The 17,803-nt window shown below is 34.8% G+C and overlaps 1 protein-coding gene across 2 annotated transcripts in view; it reads left to right on the top strand.

Annotated features, from left to right (window-relative positions):
- ERR (estrogen-related receptor) overlaps positions 1-17,803 on the top strand; it is a 106,043-nt gene that overhangs the window by 21,476 nt on the left and 66,764 nt on the right. The gene's annotated exons all lie outside the window — the stretch shown is intronic.

Here is a 17,803-nt window from a genome sequence, read left to right as displayed (position 1 = left end):
TCAAAAGGTACTCTACAGGTTGTAAAAAGCAAAAGCGGATCCATCATTTCGTTCTAGAAGGCATATATGGATCTTATTGAAGTTATTAGACTAATCGAGCGATAGAATCTGTTAAACTGTATATGAAGCTCGATTCCACTGACTATCCACTATCAAGTTGTATTCCATACGAGTACCAACCAATATGTCTTGACACAATTGAGTTACTGGAGTAGCACAGCTCTTCAAAAGCAACATTTCGAACTAGATAGTATACCTTAACACTTTTTGACAAGCTCACATATACAGGGCTTCGTCACTAAGCATATTCTGAGGCCTCTGTGTTCTAGTAAGAAAAGAGCCATCTTTCTAATTGAATTTCCAAACATCAAGCAACCTTCATAGACATTCCATTCTATCAATATTTTCTCTGAAAGTTTTTGACTGACTAAAACCGCTTGGTTTCACCTAGAGCTATTTATGCTAGTACGCGGAAAAATACAGCCCCTCAATCAGGGGATCAATTTAACACAAAATCATTATTTTTTAAGGACAAAACACAAGCACTACAGGAAGATCCTTAAAGCGCTCCTAAATCGGTGACTGTGCGAAAGTAGTGATTCACATTGTATTTGAATCGCTGGAGATTAAATACATTTGATAAACGTTCTCAGGAAAACGCCGTTCTCCACAGTCCTCGCGAATTTTTTATATGTACCGCTCTTGGTGGAATCAAATATACCAAGTCACTTGAACACTTTCCATGAAAGTATTTATAGAAGAGAGACTCATCTCCAACCTTTCTTCGATGTTCTACGCTATCAAAGTTGCACGTGATGTTCGCGTCTCCAATCTGACGGATGGCTCTTTTCTGGATGGAACCCAGCAACTTCAGAGTATGTATGCAAAGCTCCATACATGAGAACAATACTCCAATGAAGGTCTGATCTGAGATTTATAAAGCATCAAAAGTTGCTGAAGTGTGTATAGTTTTCTGGTTCGGAACAGTGTTCCAAGCTTTTGAGAAGCAGCCTTTGCAATTCCAGTGACATGATTGTGCCAAGACATATTGGTGTCAATTTTAAACCCCAACAAACTTATCGAAGCAGAAAGCGGGATTGTCTGACCTGACATTATTATATCCGGTTCGGAGACATTTATCTTCTTGGAGAAAACCGATGCCTGGGTTTTTGTGGGATTCAATTGAACCTGGTTACTTCCACCCCAATTCGAAATCATTGCTGGATCCTCATCAAGATATGAAAGATATTACTGCCGACGCGACGTCTTTGAAGAATGGTTCTCATAAATGCTGAATTCCATTCTAAAACAATAGGTCTTCAAAATGGATAATACATACTAGTAGTATCGGTTATAGGATAAACTGCCAATAAATTGTTGGCGTAAAAATGACATTAGAATGGTTGTCTTAAAAAAACATGAACTTTTCATATAACTCAGTACTCAGAACTCTTAGATTTAGCCGTATACATGAATAAAGTTTAAGAATGTATGATGGATGACCTTGTATGAAATTGAATGATGTTCAAAATTCAATTGAAAATGTTGGGAATTGGACCATTGATGAAACCATTGAACCATTAACAGTACAGTTAAACGACTCTTCAGATTTTCCTGGTCTACAGTAGAGTTTTACATTATTCAACGAAAGTCATTTTTTGTGGAGGAAAAATCAGTTTTTTATCGCCCTTTTTAAGGTATTTGTTACTTTCCACAATCTGAAAAAATATAAAAATTATAATGGAGAACTTTATACAAGTGTAGAAGGGCAAACTTTTAGTTTACCCGGATAAGTTACTGTGTAAAAATCAAAGTATTTTTCACAAAGAAAAATCTTCTACTTATCAGTAACTTGTCATATTTAACAATTTTGCCTATCAAAAAAATAATACAATACTTATCTTTTACGTTTCGGAGGCCAAAATCTGCCTCCGTCTTCAGAAATGGACAAAAATTCTATATATTCGCAGTTATTCCTTTTTGATTGTTTATTTCTTTACTTCTTCGATAGATGTCAAAGGAGTTTTGAAATATGAAATTATGTCAGTGTTGTTGGTTGAAATTCGATGTAATACAAGGTACTCTCCGATATCAGTCTGTTGCCATTTCGCCACTATCCAAATTTTTCTTCAAGATGGGTAGCCAAGTACGGTCTATTTCTAAGGAGCTATTCGAAATACAATTCTCTCCAGACATGAGAATATACGCTGATTCTTTTAGCTTACGTCTCTTAGAATGAGGCTCATTGGTAATCATTCTTGTCCTATTTCATTCCACTCGATGTTCCCCGTCTGATTTTAAAATGTGTTCTGACAATTTTGATCCTGTCAATTGTCTATTTTTTATGTAATCTCGATGTTCATTCTCACGCACTTTCAATGGTCTGGAGGTTTCACCAATGTAACTTTTACCACAAGAACAAGATATTTCATAAATACAATTTTTTGTTTTTTCTTCAGTGTTGTTGGGTTTTGTATGTGTGAGTATAGATCTCATCGTATTTTTTGTTTTGAAAATAGTTCTAACATCATACCTATTTCCAATTCGTCTTATTTTTTCAGATAGTCTTGGAATGTAAGGTATAACGTTAGTTGTGAAAGGTGTCGGTGGATGTTGAGTCGGTAATTGTTGAGTTGGATGTTGTTGAATTTGTGAAGCTGTTTGTATGTTCGTTTGGTTTTTAATTGACTCGTTTTAGCTCTTTTGCAAAGGCAATTTATTATATCTTTTTTAAAACTCGCATGATGATTCGATGTATAGTGAAGATATCTATTTGTATGTGTTTTCTTCCGATAAACATTTGTATCAAATTGATCTGATGACTTCTCCAATATTACATCAAGGAAAGGGAGTCGACCATCTTCTTCAATCTCTATTGTGAACTTTATTGTCGGCTCCCGCTCATTGATATAATTCAAAAAAGCATTCAGGTCATCATGGTTTCCATTCCAAACAGCAAAGATATCGTCAACGTATCTCCATCAAACTTTGGGACCATTCTGATAAGTTTCAACAAAAGATTCTTCAAAATACTCCATATATATGTTACTTAAGATGGGAGATAAAGGGGAACCCACAGCCATGCCAAATTCTTGTTCATAGAAATCATATCCATGTTGAAACTAATCGGGGTAAACTAAAAAGTTTGCCCTTCTGCACTTGTATAAAGTTCTCCATTATAATTTATATATTTTTTCAGATTGTGAAAGGTAACAAATACCCAAAAAAGGTCGATAAAAAATTTTTACGTTGTATTCTATTATACAGTGTCACAGATAAAGTCCGCATCAAATGGGAAACTTTTTTATTTATCGTTTTATGTGAAATTTGATTTTGGCAGTAGATTTTGCTTAAGAAATGATGTCAAATGACGTCTACAAAATAGGTCACGTGATTTCCTTAACCTGTCAAAATTGACATTTAAAAAAAGAAACATCGAAAAATGACATTATTCTTCAAAATATCCAAAAATATCAAAGGATAAAAACATTTTCTTTTGTAATTTTATACCCACACACCAAGTTTCAAACCCATAATAAGTATTTTATATTTTCACTATTTTTCCGCATTCCTGCTTTTTCTACTTATCAAAATTTAAGCACACCTGTACTAAATCATTTATTTTAACTAAACTCGTCACCGAATTTCTTTTTTTGTAATATAATAATATTTTAAGAGCCTCTTTGATGTTAAAAACAAATTTTGAAAAATAAAAGTTGTCAAACTTGATGCAAAGTTCATCTAGTTTCAACGGGGCTTTCCAAACTATACAGTACTTGAGTTTTTTAATGAGCAAATGTCAATTTTGACAGGTTAAGGAAATCACGTGACCTATTTTGTAGACGTCATTTGACATCATTTCTTAAGCAAAATCTACTGCCAAAATTAAATTTCACATAAAACGATAAATAAAAAAGTTTCCCATTTGATGCGGACTTTATCGGTGACACTGTATAGTGCTTTTCTTTAATATCCCCCTCCCCTTTTGTTTTTTGAACGGGTCAACTCAAAAAATTGAAATTTTGGGATAATGAAATTAATGCATAAATACTTTATTTTGTAGTGAAATTGACAGATGAAACTTTCAAGATGGCGACTGGGCGCCATCGGGGAAAAAAATTAAATGGATAGGGGTCTTGTGACACTTCTTTTTGAAACTCCTGACAGATGCTTCACAACCCTAGAATATAATATCAATATTTTCAACTACTACAAAATGGCGAAACTTTTAATAATTGTCTGAATAAATTGACATTTAACTACATAAATATGAGTTAATAAGGTTGAGGTCAGTTCAGAAGATGCTCGAAATGGTTACCTTGAACTTCTTGACATATGAACAGCCTATCCTATATTTCACGCTGAACATTTGCGAACACAGTAACGTCAATATTTCTACAAGTATTTATTATTCACTGCTGTATATCCAATATTGAAGCAGGTTCAGTTTCGTACACTTTTTGTTTCAAATAGCCCCATAAAAAAAGTCCAAAGGTGTCAAAACTGGCGAGCGGGCTGGCCATTATGTAGGACCTCGACGGCCAATCCAACGACCGGGAAAAGTAGTATCCAAATAGTTTCTTACTTGTCTGGAGTAATGTGGTGGTGCATCATCTTATTGGAATACAATATCCATATCGAATTCATTAGGATTCGCTTCGACGATTTCAATGATGAGAGGGTCAACAGTAGTTGACAGCATATTCAAATACAGTTCACCTGTTAAATTTTGTTCAATAAATAGAGGTCCTACAATATGGATTCCCAATATTCCTGCCCAAACGTTAATTTTTTCTGGATATTGGGTATGTGTTTTCCGGAAAACGTGAGGGTTGGTGTCACTCCAATAACGGCAATTTTGAACATTGCCGTTTAAAAAAAATGTATATTCGTCACTAAAACAAATATTGTGGAGATACGTAGGATGCCTTGCAATGGTTTCGGTCATGATTTCGCAGAATTCTGTTATTCGATCAGAGTCATCTTCAGTTAATTGGTGTACCATTTTAATTTTGTATGGATGATACCTATTCCTCTTCAAAAGTCTCCACACAGTAGAAGGAGACACCTCACAAATATTCACGACGGAATAAATAGACTGTTCTGGATTTACTACCATCTCACCAATTAATTATTTGCACTTGCTGTTCTTCCGGAATGAACGGATGACCTGGGGGCTTTTTGTTATGTACACTACCGGTGAATTTGGCTGCAAGTTCCCTCAAATATTTTCTACAGATAGGACGATTCGGAAAACGTTCATTGAAAATCCTTTCGGTCTCGTGAAAGTTAGGCGTCGCACCGTAAATAAAAATCGCTTCAATTTTTTCTTCCAATGGACGAAATTGACCATTATAGAGATTGTTGACGTGGTACCTTTCTACTAGTAAAACCGAAAATTAAATGAGAATATTCTAACTGATTTACAAAAAATGATAAACAAAAAATAACTTAACAAACCTTATTGGGTTGTTTGAATTGCCATATGGCAGATAAAAAGGAATATTTCTAGAAATATCGATATTAATGTGTTTGTCTTCAGGAAATTATCAAATGTTCCGGCTTTTTGTAGTGGGTGAAGATATTGACTTCATATTCTAGGGTTGTGAAGTATTCGTCAGGAGCTTCAAAATGATTTATCACAAGACCCCCCTTTCCATTAAATTTTTTTTCCAGAAGGCGCCTAGTCGCCATATTGAAAGTTTCATCTGTCAATTTCACTTCAAAATGAAGTATTCATGCACTATTTTCATTATCCCAAATTTCGATTTTTTTAGTTGACCCGTTCAAAAAATAAAAGGGGGGCATTAAAGAAAGCACTGTATTGTTTACTTTTATATTCAATGTTTTTCGTATACTTTTCAATTTTCAGTATACAAACTATATTTTTTTGTATATTTTGTTTTTTGAAATATAAAAGCTACTATTTCTTGAATGTACCTATATTGAAAAATATAATTTGACACGACCCTATTTAATATTTTCCACCAATTCTCAAACGCACGCTTGTGATAAAACACTTGCGGCAATTGGCAGACCCAAAATTATATGAAAACAGGGTTGACCTTCCTGCGATGAGACAAAAATACCCATTTGCAATATAAAAGGAGTAGAAATAACTAGAATTTACGCGAAGCATCCTGTAAGGTTTTTACATACGTAATGAGCTTTTATTACTGCATGCATAGCTTATGAAATGTATTACATACAATCTGATATCTAGACTATTGCATCAAGAAATACAATCAATAATCACACCACTACCTAATCGATAATTCAATGCCTGCGTAACAAAAGTGAATATTAGGTTAGCCGAAAATGCGGCCCACAGTCGAATAGACAAATAATGATGCTGTTGTCCAGGTCAGTGTCTAACGTCTAATAATAGTTGAAGTCAGCGGTTACAAGGTCAGTTTATTTTTCATCAGAGCGGGCGAGGCAAGTTACTCACTTTTTTATATTATATTTAAATTTTTACACAGTGCCTGCCGCTGAAAAATGCGTTGTTTTTCTTGGCGAGGCGGCTAGGAGTTCAGTAAACAATTCAAGAGGAAGAAACTTTCTGATTCGTTATTCGGGTTTGAACGTTCCAGAAAAAATCGCTCAGTTTGGAAGGAAAGAGACAGATTTTCGCTTTAGGTTATTTTGAAATAATCTAAGAGAATTCCAGAAATTCTCTGAGCACAATATGAAACAATTATGTCTTTACTGGAAGTCTACCATAATAATTCAAGTTCGAGATTTTTTTGAGTCGTAGTTGACTAACATTTTATTGTGAGATTTTCTGTACACAAATTACAAAACCGTAACACGTGCTTTACTATACAGTAGGTTCTTCAGGCGTGATAATATCCAAATTCTGCATACTTATATATTAATAAATTGAAATATAATAACCTAATTGGTGACAAATTATTTTACATTCTAGGAATCTAGGACATCAATGATTTGGACATACATACAGGGTGTTAATTAAGTATGTACCATAAACCATAACAGACGATTCTTTAGGTAATTTTAAGACGAAATGTTCATATAGACATGGGTCCGCAAATCCTTCGTTCTCAAGATACAGGGTGTTGAAATAAAAAAAAAAAGTTATTCGTAAATATCTTGAATATCCTTTACCTAATTCTGTTGTAATTTGGCAATTGTATTTATAACATTAAGGAGCTAATTTAGCCCGAACGTGATTCAATTTATTAAGTCCAGTGGCGTCTCGAGCGGGATTTGAACGAATATTTTTTACTTAAAAATGTACGCCACTGACTTTTGTGCAATTTTTATAATTTCTTTGGATTAGGCAATTAGAAATACAACTTTTTTGTATCTTGAATTTTTTTCGCATCTTGCTTAGTTTTTAAGAGAAAAAAGTCGACCTAATTGCATATCCCTGGACCTCACAAGGAATAAAGTGGGGAATTAAATATTTCTTTTGGAAATTATTATTTTTATAATTTTTCGTTACTAATTATGTAACAATAACAACAAATATTAAATAATATTAACATCTAGACTAACGAATTGCACTAAATTAAGTGTTGGAAATGGCCTCCTTCGGCTTCAATACAACCGTCTAGCCGCCGCATCATTGTATAATAAAATAAAACTACTTACTTGTACTCACATATCGACCTTCCTGCAATCTTCAAATAATTACACATTTCAACATAAAGAAAAAAATAAAGAATTACTCAATTAAGGTGTCAACGAATATATTAGAAAAGTCATAACAAGACTATTAGATGTATCAAAATGAAATTTGGTATAGGTAAATGATATGTGAAGAGGAGATTTTTCACATATATTTCACTTTCCGGTCACTTTCGGTTTCACTGGAAATGGCTCCGTTTCTAAATTTTTAAATGGAACATCCTGTGTATTGTAACATTTTTGGATTTCTGAGACAATTCTGGATCAGAATGTGACATTTTCGAAAGTTTTTACGCCTACTTAATTTTTTCAGTCACTTTTAAAAAATGCATCTAGTTGGCCATGATATGACGTAAACTAGTCTAAGGACCTCAGGTGATATTAGAAAATTGCAATCGCGAATATAATGACTAGTATGTAGTATGTAATAACTGGACTTATTCCTCAGAGATCTGACTATTTATAGGTCATTCGAGTGCTTTCACCTAGCCCCTCTTTCCTCTCACCGCTTCAACGGTTTTAGCGGAAGATGATCGTTTGGCGGGAGTTGGTCGTGTTCCGCTTGATTAGAGGTTTCCATATGTTGTGTATCCCTACGCCAGCTTGGCGAAATGCGTTGTTGGATAACATATGCGGCTTCTTTGAATTTTCTCCTAAACCAGTGTTCTTCCTTGTGGATGATTTCAAGCTTGAGCCCACTTGATGTTATGTTGATGAGTTCAAACATGCCTTTGCTATTCCTGATTTGCTGGTTTCGCTTCGCTGTGTATGTTACTTTTGCTCGGCAATCGAACTTTAAATGACCGATGTAGGATTCTCCGCACTCACAAGGTACCCGGTAAATGCAATTCTTGGAATCGCAATCCGCGTTTGGTGGCCTGGTTTTCGTGAGGCTGCTACGGATAGTGTTCCCAGATCTGAAACAGGTTCGGATGTTATCCTTGTTATCCTTTCCGACAATCCTCTGATGTAGGGAAGTACAAGTACTGGTTGTGGCGGCTTCTCTTCCTTGTGGAGCTCTTGCTGTCCTCTAGTTGAAGCCTGTTCCACCATCACTTTGGAGTAGCCATTCCGTTGAAGGTAATTTTTGATGATACCTACTTCTTTTTCGAGACCTTCCTTTGTATTACAGAGATGTGGTATCGTATTACAGAGTGGTGGTTGCATTCCTGGTTCAGATGTTTCCCATTTAGTGTCAGTCCTCTTCACCAATACGTCTAAGAATGGCAATTCGTTGTGGAAGGTGTCTAGTTCTGCATTCCTATAGTTCCATATTATGAAGGTATCGTCCACGTATCTCAACTAGACTCGGGGCTTCTTGTGGACTTCAAACAAATTTCTCTGCTAGAATGGAATCTCATTAAATTGAAAGTGATTTTGCGATGGAAAATATTTAAGTGAATCTAGTATTTTCTGCTTTACGTTTCATTACAGGATTGATTGGTTTATGTTCAAGAGACGTTTAACCAACTCAATTTTTCAAATTGGTGGAATAGCTACTAGAAAATAGATTTTGAACATCAAATAATATTAATTTAGCGTTATCAGGAACATTTTTTTAAATATCATTCACCAATTGGTATTTGAAACGACACCACAGATATAATAGAAAAATTAGTTTTACCTAACCTAATGGAGAAACCCGAACTTTATTACCTCAATGAATTTCCGGTATTGACGTTCTCTGCCTTGTTTCGGGAGTTGATTTATTTATTCTTTGGGATTTTAGCGATCTGTTCATTCTCTCAACTTTTGCTAAAGTGAACTTTTTTCTAGAAACTTTATTGTCTTCTTCTGCATTTGGTTCACTTTTTCCTGTAGACTTTGAGGAGTGAATGTTCCGGTTTTCAATTGTAAGAGCGTTTTTCTTTAGAGGACCCCCTTTTCTCAACTGATGGACTCAACTTGGTGACAATTTGAAAATGGGTTCATTCATTATCAGTCCTTTCGACACTTTTTTTCGCATCATTGAATTCACATTCAGTTGCCAATATAGCATTTATCGACATACTGACTTATGGCTCTTCAGCTTCCTAAAAGAACGTTCCCTGCAAGTGGCCGTCGATGGATATCTCTCGAATACTTTCACCATCAACGCTGGTGTTCCCCAGGGATCGATATTGTCTCCAACCCTCTTTTTATTGTATATTAACGACTTATTGAAAGAATCCAATATATTGCTTTGCTGACGACAAGCACACTTGTCTCGTCATTCCATTTGGATTCCAGGACATCGTACTACGGAGGCACATCTTCACCGACAGCAGGAGGTTGCATATCTTAATGAGGATCTAGAAGTGATTTCGAATTAGGGTGAAAGTAACCAGGTTCAATTCAGTGCCACAAAAACCGAGGCATTACACCAAGAGTGGCACATATCAGAAATACGCGACGGACTAATGCTGCTCTTCGTTTTGAGGTTCACCTCAGTACACCTCGCACTTCACTGTTCAAGAACGTTGCTCGTCATTTCTGTAAGACCTCTTTCAGTTGGCTCCTGGCTCCGAGTTACCACGATCCTTTGATATTCGTTTTGAATTATTCCTGATCCCAACCAGTCGTAGTCGTTGATAGGGAGGCTTTGAAATATGTTTGCGGTGGTCTTGTTGATTTCAGTAAAGCCAACAGTTGCTGCTCATAACTGATTTACTCTTTCCAAATAGGGCTATAGTTAGTTGACCGCTAGCGCTGGTATTACCATTTGATTTAATTTCTTGTTCATCATCTTTCTCTTCTTTATTGTGACTTCTTTAGTTGATCTTTTCCAACTCATTTTCAACTGCTTTCACTCGGCAGCTGAATGATTGGTAGAATCATACTTGCCTACTACCCATTTTCATTATTCTTCAGCAAAAGAACGCTTAATATTGCATCAAAGTAGTTGAGAAAATATGTCAAATCTCGAAAGTTTCTAAAGCGAGTTTGTAACACATCCACACTGTAATTTAATTCACTTCTCATTTTACACAAATTTCTATCAAATCATGACCTTTCCATTTGTTTTTCTTATTTGTAATCTGGAAAATATTGAAATTCGTTGTGACCTCGTGAATCTATATTGAATTTTTTCAGCGAGAATAGATCAAATATAAACAATAATTTATTTATTAGTGCCTGCTATCACGTCAAATATATTTTCTTTGCCAATTATCGGTTACGTAAGCGATAAGAGGAGTTGATTTAAGATTTGTTTGGGCTAAATTATGATATATGGGAGATTTGTTGTAGTGACTGAAGTAAAACTTTTACTGGTATGAAACTGCCCAGATCAACAAAGAACAACAGAGAAAATTTATTAGTTTACTTATTTACTACATCTAACAGTTGTCATGATGTCTTGAAGTGTGGGTGGAACTAATGAAATTAATGACAACACATCCGAGGTGAGGGGGTTGAAATGGGGAGGAAGAACTAAAAAAGTTTCATGAAAATTCGAAAAAATCAAATTTGCAGATATATTATTTGAAATATGTTACTTATGTCCGAAGTAGTGTGGAAAAATTCAGAATGAGACGTATCGTGAAACTTTGAATGCCACATTCCTCACATTGAGTTTTCATTATTGGGTTCTATTTTATTTGATGTTTCTAATCTTTTCAGATCAAAACATGTAGTTGTTAATTACAAGAGAACAAAGAGTCCTTCTGTTCGTAAAGTTCTGAAAATTAAAATCACTCGCGAAACATGGATTAAACTATTTCGAACGACAGTCAGTACCTAATGTCGAAAAATGACAAATTAAGAAAATATTAATTTCTTCCAGTCGATTCAACACAATTCACATAAAGTCAGGGAAATTATTGTGCAGAAACTAGTATTTGTTTTGTTTTCAGAAATGAATCAAACCTACTTGCTATTTATTTGTGATTTAAAATAACAAAAAAAAATTACACTTGCTTGGTTTGCAGGAAATGATATTCTAAAATCCATTGATCACCCCGATTGTTCTGTAAAGTGGTCACTGTTTTAATAATGCTGGCACCGTTTTTCAAATTGGTCGGAGCATTGGGTAGAGGATCTGATTTCTCAAAAGCGTTTGACTGCGTAAACTGTGAAACACTATTATTACAACTTCGGTGCTATGGCTTTAGAGGATTGTCTATAACTCGCTTTACAGTTACCTAACAGGCAGGAAGCAATTAGTAAAACTTCAAGGAAATAAATCGCATATTGAGAATAATACAGCAGGTGTACCAAAAGGTTCGGTTCTGGGTCCTATTCTCTTTCTGCTTTATCTAAACGATCTGGTAACCGTTGACATTGAAGGGAAGTTCACAGTTTTTGCAGATGAGACCACCATTCTTTGGCGTGGGAAAAATGAAGATAATCTCAGAGACATCATAACTCTGGATCTCTATAGAGTTAAACGGTGATGCGATTCAAACTCCTTATGTTTCAACACAAAAAAACAAACATAGTTTGCTTCAAGCTCAATTTCGATGACTTATAGAAAATCACGCTATAGTTAACAACATTCGCACAAAGTTTTTAGGGGTATTTATAGATGATAAATTAAAATTAGATGAGCATATAATAACAAGTGTATGCAGAAAATAGCATCTGGCTGCTATGCCGTTCGAGTTGTTTCTAATAAACTCAATCAATCCTCAGCCAGAACTGTGTTTTTCCTTCATCGCACTTGAGATATGGAATTGCCTTTTGGGGCTGTTGTGGTCAGCAACTACTAAATTCAGTATTCGTTCTACAAAAAAGGGCTATCAGATACATATGTAGGGAAAAATCACAAGACCACTGCATATCACTTTTCATCAGTCAGAAAATTCTTACTGTACCTTGTTTGTTCCTTTTAGAAACCGGTTGCCTAATTCACAAAAATACTGCAACTTAGCAGCAAATAATGACAGACGTTAACACACGAGAGGAAGTTGGAATTTACCCTTGCCAATCCCAAAATGGCAATTACAAACAAACCTTCTTTGATATATGAGAGCCAGAAAATATACAACCATCTTCCAATGTGCTAAAGGGCAATAACAAATTTTAAAAAATTCAGAAAAATAGTTGAAGGAGTATTAATTAAGAACATTTTGAAATCAAACGTTCCGAACACTACTAAGAAATCGCTGTCACCATGTAACTAACGTTGTAAAGTTCTTACTTTGTGAAAAGTTATTTTCATAAACACCATCTATTCTTAATCGTTAACATCCAGTTCGTTAAAATCAAATGTTCGTACTGTTTTGGGTTCCAAATCAGGCGAAGACAGCTGTTTTCTTACCGATTCAACTTTGCTGTGTCTAATTTCAATAATATTACTGGAGTAATAGATGATGAGTGATCATCTTCAAGAGGAAGATCAAACCAAACATACATGTCCTTTATTTCACGTATGAGTTAAAAAATATAGGACAGCTTCCATTTCTTGACGTTTTGGTAATGAGGGGCCAATATGGAGGGGCCAATATGGCAGAAATACGATGTACTTAGAAGAGAAACAAGCACGTACAGGTATAGTCGAAGTAACTGATATAGTATTCTTAAAGGTGTCGGCGAAGTCAAAGGCCAAAAAAACCAATGCAAAGGAATTATACCGCAACGAATTAGTCCACGTAGACTGAAGAATTGGCGGTTCGTATTGGATCATTTTTACTAACCGAGTTTTATCATTGGCTGAAGAGTCATAAAATTTAATTTGAAGTGATTTACGGTGACCAACAGAATGTAGCGATGAGTACCGCCGTTGTGTGTGTTATTAAAGGGGAACTGCTGGAAGGTAGGGGGCACTATATCTTTTACTTGAACTATATACTCCTGGTAGTTCACATCACTGTGCGGGGCTGAATTTTCTAGTCCATCGTTTTTTGACTTTTCCTCTCACACATGAGAGGTTCAGAAAAGAAAAATGTACAAAACAGGAAATAGCAGCCACTAACGGTGTCTCGAAGGGTATTGTAGATGATATAATAAGGAAGAAAAAGTTTAGGTTAAGAATGAAAGAAATCTCGACTTAAAAAAAAAAAGTTTGTTGGAGGTTATAATGGACACCAATATGTCTTGGCACAATCATGTCGCTGGAATTGCAAAGGCTGCTTCTCAATAGCTTGGAACACTGTTCAAAAATAGAAAACTGTACACACCTCAGCAACTTTTGATGCTTTATAAAGCTCAGATCAGACCTTCTTTGGAGTATTGTTCTCATGTATGACCTGAAAAATCAGCAGTCGCAAAATATAATTTGCAACAAAACCATTCCATAGACTTTAGTTCGTTAGGATTAGTTAGACAAGTTAACAACAACAGGCATCTAGATGCCTATGAGAGTGTGGAAATAAGTAAACATAATAATAATATGAATAACGATGGTGGACCAATACCTAATACTATACTATATAGCTTGTTAAAATAATATTTTTTATTAGATTTACCTGTCTATTACATAGACACATTTTAAAATTACCTAGATAAGACAATATTGTGAAATTAATTTAAGACACTTAAGACCTAGGTACCCTGTTGGGATCTTCTGTGATCTCAGCAGGGCATTTGACTGCGTTCAGCATGAGGTACTCTTGTCTAAATTGTACAAATATGGTATTCGTGGATTTCACTCGACTGGATACGGAGTTTCTTAACACACAGAAAACAATTTGTCAGTATATCCTCCACTAAATCTGCATATCAAAATATCTCTATGGGCGTTCCCCAAGGCTCTGTTTTGGGGCCCATTTCATTTGTATTCTACACGAATGACATGGATAATATCGAATCTTCTGCCAGCTTTATTAGATATGCAGATGACACCAATATATTTGTCTCTGACAAATGTGAAAATAACTTGAAACAAAAGTGTACAACTGCGGTTGGTAACCTCATTTCATGGTGTGATCAGAAGTGTCTCTATTTCAATAGTAATAAGACAAATATAATACGATTCCACAACTACCAAAAACAATATGAAACTGTAACAATAAAAACTGATGAAATCTTGATTGAGCCTACTTTATCAGTTAAATTTCTTGGAATTACTATAGACTCTGGTTTGAACTCATTATGTTTTATGTTCCAAAATCTTGAGGACATTTTGTTACGTGAACAATTAATCGTATTATATCATGCATAAGTAGCCTTCCGATTACGATATGGCATATGTTTCTGGGGTGTGTCCACTCGAGCACCAGACGTATTTATTGTACAAAAACGCATTTTAAAAATTATTTGCGATACCTCAAGCAAAGCATCCTGTAGACCGATTTTTAAAGCATCAAAAATTTTAACAATGACGAGTATTTTAATTTTAGAAATGTGTGTATACGTTTACACAAATAAAAATAAGTTCACTAGAATCCAACAAGTCCATAGTTATAATACGAGAAATTGCGCTGATTTTCACATTCCCTTCTGAAAATATGTTGTATCTTCGAAATCTTCTGAATATTTGACTCTGAGGATTTTTAATAAACTGCCTAAAGAAATAGTTAGTTGCGCCAATATTTATATTTTTAAAACTCGCTTGAGGAAATATTTACTCGACAATGCTTTTTATACATTGGATGAATTTTTTATTTTTTAGATCTTTAGATTATAAGTGACTATTCCTATATGTTTTATCATCTTTGGGAAAATAAATGTATTATTATTATTATTATTATTATATCTATGGTATAAATAAGAATAACATTGTAAGTATATTTAGTTTGATCTTCCTCTTGAAGATGATCACTTGGTGATCGAAACAAGTGTCGAGGTGTTGAAATAAGGGTTTGGTATTGGGAAAAACCTCCAGTAATATTTATTACTACACCAAAGGTTCCAAACAGTGCATTAGAAGTGCAATTTCAACAAGTTTACGAGTTGTCTTGAACAATAAATACAATACCTGATTCCGAATTTCAAGCGTCACTGAATAATTTTATTACTAAGGACTATCTTGACAAAATTACATTCAAATCACGCCGCGCTGCAAGGGTTAAGATGCGTTCGTATCGTAAACAACATTAAGGGTTAACTATCCTGCCTTCCCCCTCGCTTGCGGCATCCGATCATAGAATGTTATTTCTGAACTCAGATGCGAGAAAAGGACGGGGCGTATTTCTAACAGTGTTGGCGAGGTCTTTGTTTATTTGTGAAGCTCGTAGGCGTTCAGTGAATTCCAATACCAATGCCAAGGTCTCGTTCGAGGGACCTGAATGGGGGCTCAGACACAGTCGGCAGTGGCGCGGCACGCGACAAGCGGAGGGTTCAGTTGCGCTTAATATCATGTCGTGGAAAAACAAATTAGGTCCGGTTTCATTAACAATTTCAATCCCGATTAACAATCTTAGCAAGAGTTTTTAGTAGCGGCAATCTTGTTGAGTTTTACTACTCTCTCGTTTCCATTAAAACTACCCAATTCGGATCCATGCTTAAGCGAGTACTATGTTGGACTAAGTCAACTTGTCTTTGTGAATTCCAAGTTAAAAATATCTCATTTTCGCTTTTCTCGTATCCAAATCTTCGCCAAAATCTGCATTTGTATACCTTTCGAATTTTATACTATGAAAACCAGATTTGTTGTACTCTATTCCACGATTTGAAGTTGTTTTCAGGTACTTGAATCTTTTCTCTGCTGCTTTGCCATAGGTATATACAGATTAACTTTTAGCAGGCCCAGTATTCGCAGATAGATACATCAGAGTTCCTATTGCTTCTTTGTAACGGATATTTCATAAAGTTTCATCATATTACCATCTTGCAGCTGATTTTTGGAACTTCACTCCCAGTTTTAACTGGTATCGAAGAGAGGTTATAATCCATCATATAGAATTTCTTAAGAGAGTTGTTGATGACAATTGTTTGCAGTTAATATCCAGCTTTTCTCATTTCATCACCAATATTTTTTTTAGAACTTTATGCAGATAATGCAATCATGGTTACAATAAACATTTTAAATAGTAATTGAGATAGCAGCACTATACAAAAAAAAGTTATCCAAAGCAGCACCAACATGCTGGTCTCGGAAAACTAGCTAAAAACAATATAATAATACTTTATGCAGAACAACAAAATAATTGAAGGGGTTATATTTTTAGGAGTGATTAATTTTTTGGGAAGGAAAGTTTTTGGCTTTCTACTACTCCATCTGATACAAAAAAAGGGATGAGAGAATCTTCCATGTATACACATTCATGTATAGAGTTTCAAATTGATTACTTCCTTCCTTTCTTTGGAAGATTCTCCCATCCCTTTTTTTTGTATCAGATGGAGTAGTAGAAAGCCAAAAACTTTGTTCCCCCCCCCCCAAAAAAAAACAAAATAATATTATCAAGATTAACTTGAGAATACATAATACAAATATGAATAAAATCAAAAACTTAATAGTAATTTATACAGAGAATTGAATAGATTTAAGCCGTTCCTTCGTTGAATACACTAGTATAAACACTCTTTATTTTATTCTTAAAGATACTGAAATTAGGGCTATCTGTTATTTCCTTGGGAAGAGAATTATGAGTTTTCATGCATAGTGTAATGGGATTATTTAAGCCAATATTAGTACGTATACGTTCTAAAAAGACATTATAATGGGTACGAGTATTGTATTCGTGGAGCTGATTAACGAAAGTGAAGTTGGTATTACATTTGACTTGTTCATGTATAGCCTTGTATGCAAATTTACCTTGCTAGATTTCTAGAACATCCTGGATAGGCAGTATCTTGGTGACACTGTATAAAGTATCAGCTGAGATTCTGTAGTCAAGCCTGAATAACATTAATGTCTGTCCACATGTTCCCCATATAGGAATTAAATAACTAAAAATTGATAAGAAATATGTACTGTATATTTGATGGAGTGAAGATGGGCGTGAGTAGATTCTACAACGATATAGGACACTAACCATTGGAATTAATTTTTTTTCTACTTGGGTGATATGGTTATTCCAGGATATAGGTTTTCATCGACTATTAATCCCAGATATTTGGTATTATTGACTCTCGTTATTTCTTTGCCTCCTATCTCCACTATGATGTCCTGTTGTTTCATGTTTTTCTAATTGAAGATTATAAAAGTAGTCTTCTTTACATTGATTTGAAGTTTATTTTTTGCAATCCATCTGTGATACCTTTCAAGGTCGATATTTACTAGTGTTTCGTGTTGTTTCAAGTAGTTTTCAATGACAGAACATGTAATGTATAGAGTAGGGGGTCCAAG

The sequence above is a fragment of the Leptinotarsa decemlineata genome, unplaced genomic scaffold (genome assembly GCF_025532065.1).
Source record: "Leptinotarsa decemlineata unplaced genomic scaffold, Ldec_3_MD MMD2_tig00078422_RagTag_RagTag, whole genome shotgun sequence".
Taxonomy (NCBI): Eukaryota; Metazoa; Arthropoda; class Insecta; order Coleoptera; family Chrysomelidae; genus Leptinotarsa; species Leptinotarsa decemlineata.
This window is presented reverse-complemented; position numbering and strand designations above follow the sequence as displayed.